We start from the raw sequence: 14,868 nt of genomic DNA, 5'->3' as shown, positions 1-14,868 counted from the left end.
GACGTGGCTTCGTTTCGCCGCGCTCCCTCCTAGTGAGAATTCACGGCGTTCACAGCAAGAAGTACCGAGGTGCCGCGCGCCAACACAACGTACAATAGCACGCGCCCGGCGACGGTCATTGCAGGCGCCGAAGCAAACAGTCAACAACATTAACTCGTAATATAAATGACGAATAAGCATGAAGAGTTCTTCTATAGTCGGCAGGCTGCACAGTGCTAAGCAAGGACGTGTACGCAGCGCGACCTGTAGTCTCGCTGCGCGAGGTACTCTCCGCTTTCAACGGCGAATAACAAGCGTTCGCCGTCAATCGACCTGACGAACGCCGAAACACTCTTAGGACTAATCGCTGCCACCAAAGCATCGAATGGGTCGCCTCTATAGCTGAACAACACAAGACCGTGTGTTTGTGTATGTGTGCGTATATATTATAATATACTATAGTATATATATATAATATATAATATATATAATATACATACATATTACTACACAAACACTCATATTTTAATATAAAAAAATTCAACATTATGTGTGCTAGTGTATAAATGTACTATCGTATATCATAATATATTTTGTGTTATAGTATAATTTTATATGTATATCATGAGTATATATATATAATATATATATATGATATATATATATATATATATATATATATATATTAACGCGCGCGCCATTGGCTTGCCGAGCGGCGTTGCCTTCGTACATGGTTGCGCACCTTGAGGCGATCTAGGAGCGGGGCTCACTAGCGACATTACCAGCCCGTGTGCCGCAGAGGGGGAAGAAGGGAATGGACAGCGAAACAGAGATAGAGAGAGAGAGAGATATAAAGAAAGATAAAAGAGAGCAAGCGATAGCGCGAGAGAGCAATAGAGGGAGAAAATGACGGAGGGTGGGAGACAGCTAGGAGTGAGAGCGAGCGTGAGAGAGACGGGGGTAGAAAAAGATAATAAAGGAAAAAGGGGAAAGCGGGTGAGAGGCGGACGTACATACATGCACTGCACGTCGGGTATTTTTACACATAGTGAACAGTGAGATCGCGTCGTCGCGACCTGTTCACTGCTGTCACTCACACGCCATCACAGCCTGCTACCTTGACGCAGCGCTAGCACTAATGGATGGGCGGCCGCCCTCGTCCGCCCGCGCGTGCCGCACGAATGCTTAAAATGCTCGTGCGCTGCCAAATCGCGCGCGATAAAAATCATTCTAAAAGGCGGCCGGAAAAATAATCGGGTCGAATCCTCTGCGCGTGACGTCACCGTTCATGCGCGTCACGTGATCGCCGGCACTCGCGAGCCGCACGCATCGACGTTGATTATAGTGAGCGTGCGTGCGTGCGCGAGTGTGTGAGCGTGCGGGTGTACGTGCGTGCGCGTGCGTGAGTACACGTGCGTGCGCGCGTGAGTGTGTGTGCGCGCGTGCGCGTGCATGTGTACGTGCGTGCGTATGCGCCCACGCGCGCGTTTGTGGAATGTAGGAAAGCGCATTTTGCTCACCGCAGCCGTATACACACGTCGGCGTTAAATATTAAAGGCGGCCCGGCTTACGCGTACAGATCAGGATCAGGCCGACTCTATACTCCCCGTGCGGCTGACCTGCCAGAGTGACACACGCACACACGCGGCGCACGTGCACACGACCCGTTGGAGGGATGATGGTGGATGAGCAACCGCGCAGCATTTCATCCCTTTACGCTCACGGTATTACTCTTGTCTTTGCCAGCCGGGAATTCACGTCGCATGCATAAATCCGTCCCTCGCGAACGTCACGGTCCGGTAATGCGTGTCACCGGCAAATGTCGCGCTGCGCGCCCGACCAGCGACCGGGTCATTTCGCTGCCTCACCAGGGCGCCATCTGTCGAACAATCACGAAGGTTTCGTCGAAAGCCATTCCCGCGTGCGCAAGAAAGAGTAATCAAACGTCAGATCTTGTCCTAAGGCGAATACATGTAACAGTACTAGTGAGCAACCGGGGCTAGCAGTGGCAATTATAATCCATCTTTAAAACTCTCGTTTTAAGTAATTTAAGTAATCTTTATTTGTTTAAAGTCTTTCTCTCTCTCTCTCTCCCTCTGCTTGCCTATCGCTAAGTATATATTATATATATATATATATAATATATATTATATATAGTATATTGAAGTAGCGCTCATAGTGAAGCTCGCAGCACCGCGTGGCGGGGAATCGCGCTCGGGCTGTGGCGGTGATTTGTGCGCGCCGCCTAAGTTACCGAAGTACGCGCGAATTATCTCCCCCTCTCTACCTCGGCTTGCATTCCGTTCTTAGGCTTCTCGTACCTTTCTCGATGTCCGCCACACGCTGTCTCCCACTGAAGAAACGACCACCTGCTGGTGGCATGCCAATGAGAGCGCGACGTCTTCCTGTGCGGTGTGGCAAAGCGAGGCCGTAATTGCTGTATCCTACAGGATGAGGCTGTGGGAGCGGCCTTGGCTGCACTCACGGCCAGCTAGTTACCCATGAGCCTAGATTACGAATCACATGACATTTGACCGCGGGGTCAGTCAGTGCTAAGCGAATCGATTAGGCGTACATAGCGATAGTGGTCAACCTACCCTTTACCCGAACACTCACTCAGAAAGAGAGAGCGAGAACGCCAAGACAGAGAAAGAAGAGAAAGAAGGAAAGAGAAAGAGAAAGAGAGAGAGAGAGAGAGAAGGGAGAGCGAGAGAAAACGGAGAAGGAAAGAGAAAGATATGGGAGAGAACGAGAGAGAGAGTGTATGGTAAGGGAAGCGGAGACGAGAGAGAGAGAGAGAGAGAGAGAAGAAGAAGAATGAGAAGAGAGAGAGAGAGAGAGAGAGAGAGGAAAGAGAGAGAGAGAGAGAGAGAGAGCGAGAGTGAGAGAGAGAGAATGGGAAGAGGGTGTGCGAAAATGGATTCGCATTCATGCTAATTTTGCCGGACAAACTCGCGCTTTCCCCGTGTTTTTCAATCTCAAAGCCTCTTGCTCGTGGCTCATTAAGGTTCTCACATGTATATATGTGACTTCAGTAACATCACTCGTATAGTAACATCGACTGCGTAGGTGGTGGTAATCGCAAGATTGCAGGTGATCGCGCGCGCAGCAGTCACTACAAACAAACATATCGGCATCACATATAGGAAACCGTAAATATATGAAGAACGGCGACATGTGTATATAGTATATAATAATATATATATATATATATATATATATATATATGTGTATATATATATATATATATATATATATATATATATATAAAGCTCGTGCATAGATAAATCACGTGCTTATATTGAACCCATACATATATGAAGCTCGTACATAGATGAACACCGTACATAGATGAAACCCGTACATAAATAAACCCGCATATATAGATGAAACAGCACACGTGGATGAAACTCATCACTCACACTAAATATTTGTGCTCTCGGTACGCGAGCTCGTAATTACCTCTACAATAGTCGATGTTAATTGCGAGCAGCATTTCGTTAACGGCGCGAGCTATTAACCACGGCCGGGAGTGATATGAATAGGGCCACGCTACTGCTCGCTGACCTTTCACACACGCTCGCACGCACGCATGCATGCACGCACGCACGCACACGCACCCACACACACACGTATACTCACGACACCATCCCACACACGTACGCAAACCGAACACACGCCCCCAACACATGCGAGCACACGCACGCGATCACACGCACGCACACGCACACGCACGCACGCGCGCATGCACGCACGCATGCATACGCCCCCACACATGCGAGCACACGCACGCGAGCACACGCACGCGACCACACGCACGCACGCGACCACACGAACGCACACGCACACGCACGCACGCGCGCACGCACATGCCCAACACGCACCTACACTCACGCCACCCACCCACACACGCACGCACACTCCCCACACACACCTACACTCACGCCACCCACCCACACACGCACGCACGTACGCATGCGCGCGCAAACCGAACACACGCCCCTACACACACGCACACACACGCGCGCGCACACGCGTACACACACGCACACACACCCACGGCTATATTTAAGCGTACACGCGCGCACACACACCCCCCCACACGCCTACATTCACGCCACCCACCCACACACGCACGTACGTACGCACGCGCGCACGCAAACCAAACACACGCCCCTGCACGCACGCACACACGCACGCACACGGACCACGCACACGGACCACGCACACACACGCACGCGCACACGCGCGTGCACACACATCCACGGCTACATAAGCGTACACGCGCGTTAATACGTGCGGGCGAGTAGAGCGAGCAGCGTCGCATCCACCTCGAGCATTCACAAATCTGGTTACCGTGCCGCTCCGTATTCAATTTGCTCGCTCGCAGCCGAACTCGGCGCTGATTTGCTGTCGCCCGTGTACAGCGCAGGAGTGCGTGCATGTACGTATACTCGGGAAGGAACGCAGCGCCACAATTAATGAGTGCTGGGTAAACGCAGGCAGACGGCGTGCAACTGTCGCAGCGTTTATCGTCATACTACTGTTAGACGTCGATCGGTAATATGTAAGGAGAGCTGTATGCTTCTTACTCTTTCACACCGGTCATTCGCACATGCCCCGTCTGTCGCACCCTCTCCCTTTCTGTCGTTATTTTCTGTCATTCTCGTCTCGCTCTCTCTCTCGCTTTGTCTCTTCCTTCTCCTCCTCCTCTTCCTCCTCCGCCTCCTCTTCCTCCTCTTCCTCTTCCTCTTCCTCCTGCTCCTCTTCCATTATCTTTTACATTCTTTTATATCTCTTTCGATCTCGCTCGCCCGCTCTCTCTCTCTCTCTCTCTCTCTCTCTTTCGCGTGCTCTATTTCTCTATTTCTCTCTCTCTCGCGCGCGCTCTCTCTCACACTCTCTCTCTCTTTTCTCTCGAATACGACAATCGTCGCATACAAACCTATATTCATGCTGACGTTCTCGCGTAAAGACGACCATGCCTTTATTAGATAGACCTTCTGTGTACAGAAGCGTATTGAGCATAGTTGCGATATTGTAAAACGCTGCTCACCGCGACGGGAATTACATCAACTACATGCGCGCCACGCCGCTGACGCTGCTATTGCGATTTTTAACTGTGCGTAAACATTTTATTAGCCTTTCGGTTAGAGTGAACCCGATGCTGTACTTGCCTCGTCGCAACGAAGGTTGCTATAGTCAATGCGAAAGTTGCCGCCTTGTGGCCACGGAGAAGTTAGCTCGTATCGTGGCTAGCGACGGTGATAGTGGTGGCGCCGACGATGACGCTAGCGGTATACTGTCACGATCACCGTTATCATCATCGTCGTCGTCAACGTCACTGTCAATGCCACTGTCGCCGTCAACGTCCCCGTTACCGCCACCATCAACGGTACCGCCATCGTCATCGTCATCGTCAATGTCACTGTCATCGTCATCGTTACCGTCATAGTCATCGTAAGCGTTGGCGTAGGCGCTAGTCGCGATGTTAGCCTCAAGGCCAAGACACACTGCAGCGACAACGACCGACCGTAACGACAAACGACTTTTCAGAAAATTAGAAACTATTGTTTCCTATGAGCCATTGCACACTGACGCGACGACGACCGACGACAACCTCGACGACAAAAATATTTAGAAACGTTTCTATTTTCCAGCGACTTTCGCCGGCGACACTTTACAAATGACCAATCACAGCCATCCAGTTTCCATCGGCACGTGACATCGCCATTACGTCATAAAATTATAAACCAATGCTAGCCAAGAAGTTGACTGGTCCTCAGCGCTAAACTCACACGGCCTGTCAGAAACAGTGGGGCCGCGAACCCATCTAACCAAAACGTGCAAGGCTACGGTCAGCCATCAGACGTGATTATTGTGTACGTTCGTATAATATGCTGCGTATATATTATCGTTATACATAGAGCGTTTTTTACAGCAATTTATTTAAAAGCAGCAGCAGGAGTTTTTTTGCCGTTTGCTCATGTGTGCCACTGGCACTGGCACTGGCACTGGCACTGTGGTGAGTGCTGGGTGAACTTTGTCGTTACGGTCAGTCGTTGTCGCTGCAGTGTGGCTGCGCCAGTCGCCGCGACTTTGTCGTTTGTCGTTACGGTCGGTCGTTGTCGCTGCAGTGTGTCTTGGCCTTTAGTGCTAACCTTATCTGACGGTCGCTGCCTGTGTGCTGGCGAGATAGACAGAGGGCGGGAAGTAAAATAGGAAGTATAATGCAGCAATTTAACCATAAAATGTGAACAGAATTACTTATATTTTGTGAAAAAGTGGAAATGTTTTTTTTATTTTTTACTTTTTACGGTGACGTAATCACTTTAAAGGTAGAACAGTGTTACGGTATCGGTTACCAGCGACGTCATCTAACATATGATGGCATCACCGACTAGCAATTCCTCACATCTAAATGATGCATGTCTCTGAAACGTGAGAGTAAATGTATTCGCGTGTGCGTGCGTGTGCGTGCGTGTGCGTGTGCAGCCACTCACCTATATAGCTTTTAGCCGGTTTTTGCACTTTAATTAATTCATTGCATGCGAGAGCGCATAGGTGAGCTAAAGAATCGTGAATAATATCTCGTTCGCCGAACCATTGTACGCATTCTTCTGAGCTCCGTTCACCGCGACAGCATCTGCTGCCGAATCCCACTGAAGCCATTCTGTGAACGCGACGACAATACCTGTTCAAGAATGCGCATCTTCATCTTTTATGTATATAGCGAACACTCGTAACCCATGTACCGTATATATATAGCAGGCGCTCCAGCACTGAGCGTCAGGGAAACGGACTCGGCATTCATCTATCAGTCGCATCATCGCCGTCGGCAATACCTTGCAAAGTAATCTCGGCGCTCATTGCGGCTAACTCACACGCATCCACACGCACATAACGACGAGAGCAGCTCTAGTAGCAGATCGCGCCGACAGAGAGCACATGTGCACCTCAATAGAGGTGTTCATTAATTTCCATCGTGCGGCTATAGATATGGAGCACTATTCCACACGATGACACTCGAGATCCAGATGCGCTCGCGCGCGTCGGCACCGCAGCAATAGCCGACGAGCTGCGAGCGCACGAGTGTCGATGTAATGGAGAAGCTAGCATCGCTTCTTCAGAACGCATTCGAATTTGTTTTCGAGTTTCTATCGTCTTGGCGGCGGCCGCCTGCGTCTCAAGGAGTCGCGCTGTCGCACGCGGGCATGCGGCTGAGAGTGCGCGCGCGATGCAAGCCCGCGTCTCTCACTTAACACGCGCTGTTGATTTCGTTTCATCACGAGAGAGAGAGAGCGCGCGCGCGAGCGAGATAGCAAGAGAGGGAGCGAGAGAGGAAGAGCGAGAGAGAACAAGAGAGGGAGAGAGAGAGGGAGAGAAAAAGATCGCAAGAGAGGAAGCGCGCGGGAGAGAGAACCCGAACGCAAGAGAGAGAATGATAAGGCGCAAGAGAGAGAGAGAGAGAGCGCGCGTGGGGTGTGCATGTGTGAGCGAGAGAGAGGGGGCGATGAAGGGAAAGGAAGAGAGAGGGTAAGAGTGGTAGAAAGTGAAGGAAAGAAAGAGACGGGCGACTGGCGCGAGAAATCTGCGACCTGGCAACGCTTAGCATTATCGACACGCGAGAAATCGCGAGAACTGATCGAGCGGCAGCGCCACTTCTGCTGAATTGTTGTGCACGTTACCGCGCCTGCTAGCGGAGGGAGCGGTCGTAGGCGTGTGCGCCCATCATCGCCCTGGCGATACAACCAATGATAGCCACCTAACGAACTAACGTCTTTTCATCTAAGCGGCTATCCTTCAGAGAAAGCTCACAACGCATGTTCTAACAGTATATTGCGATATCGCTCGCGTGCGCCCGTGCGCGGGAATCGCAATGATTTCACATCGACTCGGATGAAGAAAAGCTTGACTCGTCTCCATGTATTCTATCGTCTATAATATAAGCTGATAGCGTGCGCCGGGCTGAATGGTCAGGCTGCAGGTGATCCGTCTTCTCCGCGTCCGAATGATTGTGTGGCGCTTGCCTCGCGGCCATTGTCCGGCTGCTAGTAATCACATGCAACACGTTGTACGGCTGCTAGTAATCACATGCAACACGTTTTCCGGCTGCAAGTAATCACATGCAACATGTTGTATGGCTGCTAGTAATAACATGCAACATGTTGTATGGCTGCTAGTAATCACATGCAACACGTTGTACGGCTGCTAGTAATCACATGCAACACGTTTTCCGGCTGCAAGTAATCACATGCAACATGTTGTATGGCTGCTAGTAATAACATGCAACATGTTGTATGGCTGCTAGTAATCACATGCAACACGTTGTATGGTTGCTAGTAATTACATGCAACACGTTGTATTGCTGCTAGTAATCACATGCAACACGTTGTATTGCTGTTTGGCTGTACCATCCAGCAATTTCTTTAATAAACTACATCACAGCAGTTCCATGTCATAAAATACTACTAAATACTGTAGACTATACGAGGGATAGCAAATAAGAAGTACCAGCAAAAATGAGGGAGTGCGTTTGAACTATCGTGATTTGAAGCAATCTGCGTTGATAGGTTAGGTTCATAATGACAGACCTTTTAAATCGTAAAGAGCCTTAATAATTATAAAGTATATACTAATCAATGATAATAATGAATATTAACACAACTTGTAGTAACGCTCTGAATGCATGCGACATGACCAATCCCTTCCGTTCTGGGTTACAGTGTTCGCGGCACGGCGGCGGCAGGGTCAAACCCCCATCGGCGATGGGTAATATGGACTAGTATCTATATATACAAATATATGCCTCGCATACACCTTATTGACAGTTTTCAGGCGGCCTATGTTCTGCGCCATTAGTTACGGCATCTCCGCAAGAAGCCCGGATGTGCGAGTAAAACTCCGGCAATATCGTTTATCTCGATGCGTTATCTGCCTTGGGCATACGCAGGTCGTCTGGACTTATCGCGCTTTCTGGGACGGAAACTGCTTCGCGACCTTTGACGCTTACGCATCTTGCTTCTCGCCATCTTAAAGCATCTTGATCGTGCGATCATCTTCAAAGTTTGGCATGAGGTTGCGTTCTGGTAAAGCAAGACGCAATTGTTTTGTGTGGGAGGAGTCATCGTTGCCATGGTAACAACATTTTTTGTGGAAATATTGTAGACCTGTAACTGCACTGTTTTTACCCGATTTCATCGAATTTGGCAGCACAGGGCCGTATACACATGTCCTAATATATATATATGTATATATATATAATATATTTGAGACAATCATAATTTAAATATAAATTTAAAATACAAGATTTTAATACAAATATTTTTATATTTTTTATATTTTTTTGGGCAAATATTTTTTTTTCTTTCTTTTTTTTAGAATTTTAGAAGGATTTTAATTTTAATACAAACATTAATTTCATGACATCTGGTAAAAGTGGCAGAGTTACAGGTTCTAAATATTTCGACAAAAATTTGTTACCGTAATGGCACGATTGACTTGCCGCCCACACCAAAAACGATAGGTGTCTTCGCTTTACGATAACGCATCTTCATTCAAACTTTGAAGATGATCCCCGAGAAGAATGCAGCTGGTAGAGCGCTCACAAGGAAATCTCTGCGCCGCGGCGCGCGGCGGAGGCGGCGGCGGCGGCGGCTGCGGCGGCGCGGCGCGGCGGCGGCGGCTGGCGGCGGCGGCGGCGCGCGGCGCGACGATGCCAAATCCTAGTAATCTCCACGAACTTCGTTGCGGGGATAACAATAAAAGCTATGGTAGTGGGGCATGTGGGACGTGAGAACGCCACATCATTTGGCCTAGCTGTCTGACTATACGCTAGCACTATTGCTTACCATCGTTATTGCACTTCTTATTCTATGCATATCGCCTTCTATCTTATTACATATACTGCATTAGTGTTTCTGGCGCCCTATTAAGTAACCCTAGACTATTGCCTACAGCGGACGCTATTGTATAAGCTACACGAATGTTAATCTTAACACCATCGCTTATCCGCCAATTTTGGCACATGTAAAACGTGTTATCCTACAATATATACTTGCTTTAAACCGACCCTATTGCATATCTATATTAGGGTTTATTACTCACACCATTGCCTATCCGACCCTATGCATATCGCTAAATCGTGTTTACGCTACAATACTGCGTTTAACCGACCCTATTACATATCTACATCAATGTTTATACTTACACTATTGCCTATCCGACCCTATTGCAATATGCTACATCAGTGTTTATCATATACTATTGCTTATCCTGGGCGCCTTGGCGACGGGATTCGTGCGCGCTGTCGCGCTAATTGCCGAGACTGCGTAAAGCAACCATCGCGCTTTTTAATCACGTAATTGATGCAGGCCGATACGCGGACTTTGCATGCGAACTGTCCCGACGGACATTCAGTAGGGAGGCGTAACAGAGGGGTCACATGTGGTAGCAGGGGGAGGCAGGGGTAAACAGCTGGGTAGCAGGGGGTATAGCATAGTAGATGGTAGCATAGGAGTAGAAGTAGCAGGATGTCCTCATGCGGCGAGAACAGCCAGGATGAGAGGTCCAGCATAACAGAGCTCTAGAAGGATGCCAAAAGGGATGAACTTCGTGGGAAGTCAGGCAGGCTTTCAGGCCAGCAAGGGGAGTCCAGGCAGGCTTCAGCCGACAGGGGAGTCAGGCATACTTTAGGCCAGCAGGGGAAGCCAGCAGGCTTTCAGCCAGCAGGGGGAGGCCAAGCCCCGGCTTTTAGCAACAGGGGAGCCAGGCAGCATTCGCCACAAGGGGAAGCCAGGCAGGCTTCGGCCAGCAAGGGGAGCTCAGGCAGGCTTCAGCAGCAGGGGGTAGCCAGGCAGATACTTCATCAGCATGGAGCCAGGCAGGCTTTCCCAGCCAGCAGGGGGAGCTCAGGCAGAGCTTCAGCCAGCATGGGAGCCAGCAGACTTCAGCCAGCATGGGAGGCCAGGCAGGCTCAGCCAGCAGGGGAGCCTAGGCAGACTCAGCCAGCAGGGGAGCCAGGCAGACTTCAGCCAGCAGGGGGACCGGCAGGCTTTCAGCCAGGCGGGGAGCCAGCAGGGCTTCATTCTCAGCAGGGGGAGCGCAGCAGGCTCAGCCAGCAGGGAGCGCAGCAGGCTTCAGCGCAGGAGAGCCAGGCAGGCTTCAGGCCGGCAGGGAGAGCCAGTCAGCTGCACTATCGTCAGTCACGCGCCCGCGGCGCGGTTTGCCGTATCCGCTAGTCTTGTCTATGTCGTCTGCTAAGTTTTGCTCGTAAAAATCGAACTGAGTGCCGATCGCGAAGACGACCCTCCAGCAGCGACGGACTTCGATGCCCGTTCTGCTTGAGATTTTTATGAAAATACAAAACACTTGTGGCAGCACGCAGCAGATGTTGGCTGCCCTAACACGAAGGAACATTAAGGCTAATTGGACGGCGACGCATATAATACGCTCCGAGGGGGGGGTCCCCCGGGTAGGATAGGAGAGAGAATGAATGTTTGCCTGGCGTCGATGCCTCGGGCCACCGCGGCGGGCCATATAAACACTAACGATGCTACCAGTTTTTAATCGCTGTGCGTCTTAATGCAAATATATTCGATGACGTTCGGCAGGCCATATCCGACTGGGCTCCGTCAGTTTCGGCGGCATCGCCAACGCGTCGCGCCCCGGGGCATAAATGAGGGGGGGGGTTCAGGACAGAGGCCACAGCAACGTGACGTCAGCGTGACAACAACATCGCGGAACCGATGGTAATCTAGTTTGAGCAAGGCTCCATCTTTTATACACAGTAGTACGGATTCTTTTAATAATTTTACGGCAGTTTCACGGCCAATACAACAATTGAAATATATATATATATTCTATCTATAATGTTTGTGTGGTGTGTGTGTGTGTGTGTGTGTTTGTGTGTGTGTGTTGTGTGTGTGTGTGTGGCATGTGTGTGTGTGTGTGTGGTGTGTGTGTGTGTGTTGTGTGTGTGTGTGTGTGTGTGTGTGTGCGCAGCGCGGCGCAGTGCGTGCGTGTGTGCGGAGCCCACGTGGTGGTTGGCCGTGATGGGCAATAACATTGTCATCTTCGCCGCTCACCTCGGCTCAAGCTGCTTCGACGCTCTGGCAATACGCGCGCACGCACTCCGCCCAAATCCACGCCATTAACACTCGACGCTAAATCTGTTACTATCGCACGCGCTGTCGTTGTTTACAACTTGCAACTAAGTCGGCGTGTTGGGCGATCCCGGGCCGCGCAGTCTATCCTCTTAAGCTGGCAAGCGATGGCATTGATTAAAGCATTAGTCGCCGTGCTGCTGGCTTGTCGTAACTAAGTTCTGCAGCGCTCCGCTGCGCTGCGCCGCGCTCTCTCAGTCGGCGTGGCGATTGTCGACAAAGCGCGTGGGCGCACGCCTAGAGCTAGCTGTCACTCGGCGCTATTGCTAGGAGGAGATTCCGGCCGAGAAAAACAAAAAAAAAAAAAGACAAAAAGAAAAAAAAAAAAAAAAAAAAAAAAAAAATAAAAAAAAAAAAGTAAAAAAAAAAAAAAAAAAAAAAAAGAAAAAGAAAAAAAAAAAAAGAACAAAAAAAAAAAAAAAGAAAAAAAAAACAGTTAAGCTAGCTTAAAGCGCAGGTCGAGCGAAAGGTTTGCGAGTCCGCGATGCGGATGATTACACGTGTGTTGCAGCCGCGCGCTATTCTGGCTCCTTTTAGATATCGGATGAAATTATTGCTTTGGGCGAAGAAGCGCGGCGGACGCATACGGCTCAGCAAGCGCAGGAGTTCTCTGCTCTCTCTCTCTCTGCTGCTCTCTCCTGCGTTTCTCGTCTCGTCTCTCTCTCTTTTGTCTCTCGCTCAGCATTGGCTGTTTCTCCTTGCTCCAGTCCATCTCTCTCTCTTTGTCTCCTTCAGCAGGTCGCTTGCGGAGGGTGTTTCTCTGTCTGCTTGTCTCTGCTCTCTCGTCTCTCTCTCTCTCTCTCTGCTCTCTTGCTCTCTTTGTCTCTCGCTCACTTTGCTGTTTTTCTCTGGATCTCGTCTCCTCTTCCGGTCTCTCTCTTCTCTCTTTCTCTCGTCTCTCTTCGTCTCTCGCTCGCGTCGCTTGGCCTCTCTGCTTGCCTCTATATGCTCTTCGCTCCGAATGCTCGTTGCTGTCTTCCGGCGCTCTCGCCTCTCCCCTCGTTCTCGTCTTCTCTCTCTCTCTCTCTCTCTCTCTCTAATATATAGTATTATATATTATATTATATATATTTATATATATATATATATATATATATATATATATTTATATATATATATATATATCTCTCTTCTGCTCTTCTCATCTCTCTCTCTCCTCTCTCTCTCTGCTCTCTCTCTCTCAATCTCTCATCTCCTCTACATCTCCTCGTCTCTCGATGCTCTCTTCGTTTCTGTCGCGGGCAGCTCTCCGTTTCCCCCCTCCCTCGCTCTCATCTCTTCTCTTTATTTCTTTCTCTCTCTCTCTCTTCTCCGTTCTTCTCTCGTCTCTCATCTCGGAGAGCGTGGAATAGGCCGCGGGATATGAAGGAGTAGTGTGGGGCGCGTGAAAAGGCCTATTGCTGTATTAGGCAGCGATGTAACGATAGTGTGTGCGGAAGGGAAGTGAAAGAATGCGTCCGCACGCCCCCTAATCTCAGCCTCCAATCAGCTCGCGGCGCATATTCGCACCGAACGCGCCAATGTATACACGTCCGAGGCACACAGGTCGACCTCACGACATAATAAACGACAGCTCGTAAGCCACCGTGACAGCTCGTCTATCGTTTCTCTTTGCGAATGCCGCAAGCATGCCGCCGCAACTGCGTCGCGCGAGAGCGCAATCGTACTTTACTGCTTCAATCGCTGTATGCATCGAAGAGGATATTATACTCGTAGATGACACATTCACACTACTACTAGTACTAGTAGCCACTGCGGCGCTGCTGCTGGCGCGCTGCGCGCTGCTGCTGCTGCTTGGGCGGCTGCGCTGCTGCTGCTGGCTGCTGCTGCTACTACTACTACTGGCTAGCTACTCCTGCTGTGCCTGCGCTGCCTGGCTACTACTACTACTGCTACTACTCCCGGGGGCTAGCTGCGCTGCTGCTGCTGCTGCTGTGCTGCTGCTGGCTTGCGCTACTACTACTTGGCTACTACTGCCTCTGCTGCGCTGTTGTGCTGATGATGATGCAGGATAATGATAATATTACTGTTGTTTGTTTGCATCTGGTGCTGCCTGCTGCTGCTACCTACTAATTCCTGCTGCTGCGCTGCTGCTATGATGATGATGATGGAGGATAATGAGTAATGATACTGTTGTTGTTTCATCTGGTGCTGGCTGCTGCTGGCTACTATACCTAATCTGCTGCTGGGCTGCTGCTGCTGGATGCTGATGCGGATGATGATGATTAATAATGATACTTGCTGTGTTTCATGCTGCTGCTGCTGCTGCTGCTGCAAGTTGGGCTATTACTACTGCTGCCGCTACTATCTCCTGTGCTAGCTGCTACTTCACTACTGCTGCTACTGCTGTCGTTGGCCCTTGCTGCTGCTGCTGCGTTCGCGACTGATTACAGACAATGTTCAGCTCTAACCTATACGGCAGCGTCTTCCATCAAGCGCGCGAATTAGATTCGTATAGTAATATCCGCCGGCATCCTCACTGCATACTTCCTCGCCGGCCGAAATTTGAAGTCGACATCGCGGGCAGCTTGCAGCAATAATCCACGGTGGCGACGCGATGCTGCAAGCGAATGATAGGGTGGAGCGCGAGTGGCAGGTTAGCATGATCGGATGCAGCCGCTCGTAAAGAGAGGAGAGAAAGAGAGAGAGAGGGAGAGAGAGAGAGAAGAGAGAGAGAGACAGAGAAGATGAGAGAGAGAGAGAGAGAGAGGATAGAGAGAGAAGA

This window comes from Priapulus caudatus, unplaced genomic scaffold (assembly GCF_000485595.1).
Source record: "Priapulus caudatus unplaced genomic scaffold, Priapulus_caudatus-5.0.1 Scaffold67, whole genome shotgun sequence".
NCBI lineage: Eukaryota > Metazoa > Priapulida > Priapulimorpha > Priapulimorphida > Priapulidae > Priapulus > Priapulus caudatus.
Note: the sequence above shows the minus strand (reverse complement) of the source record.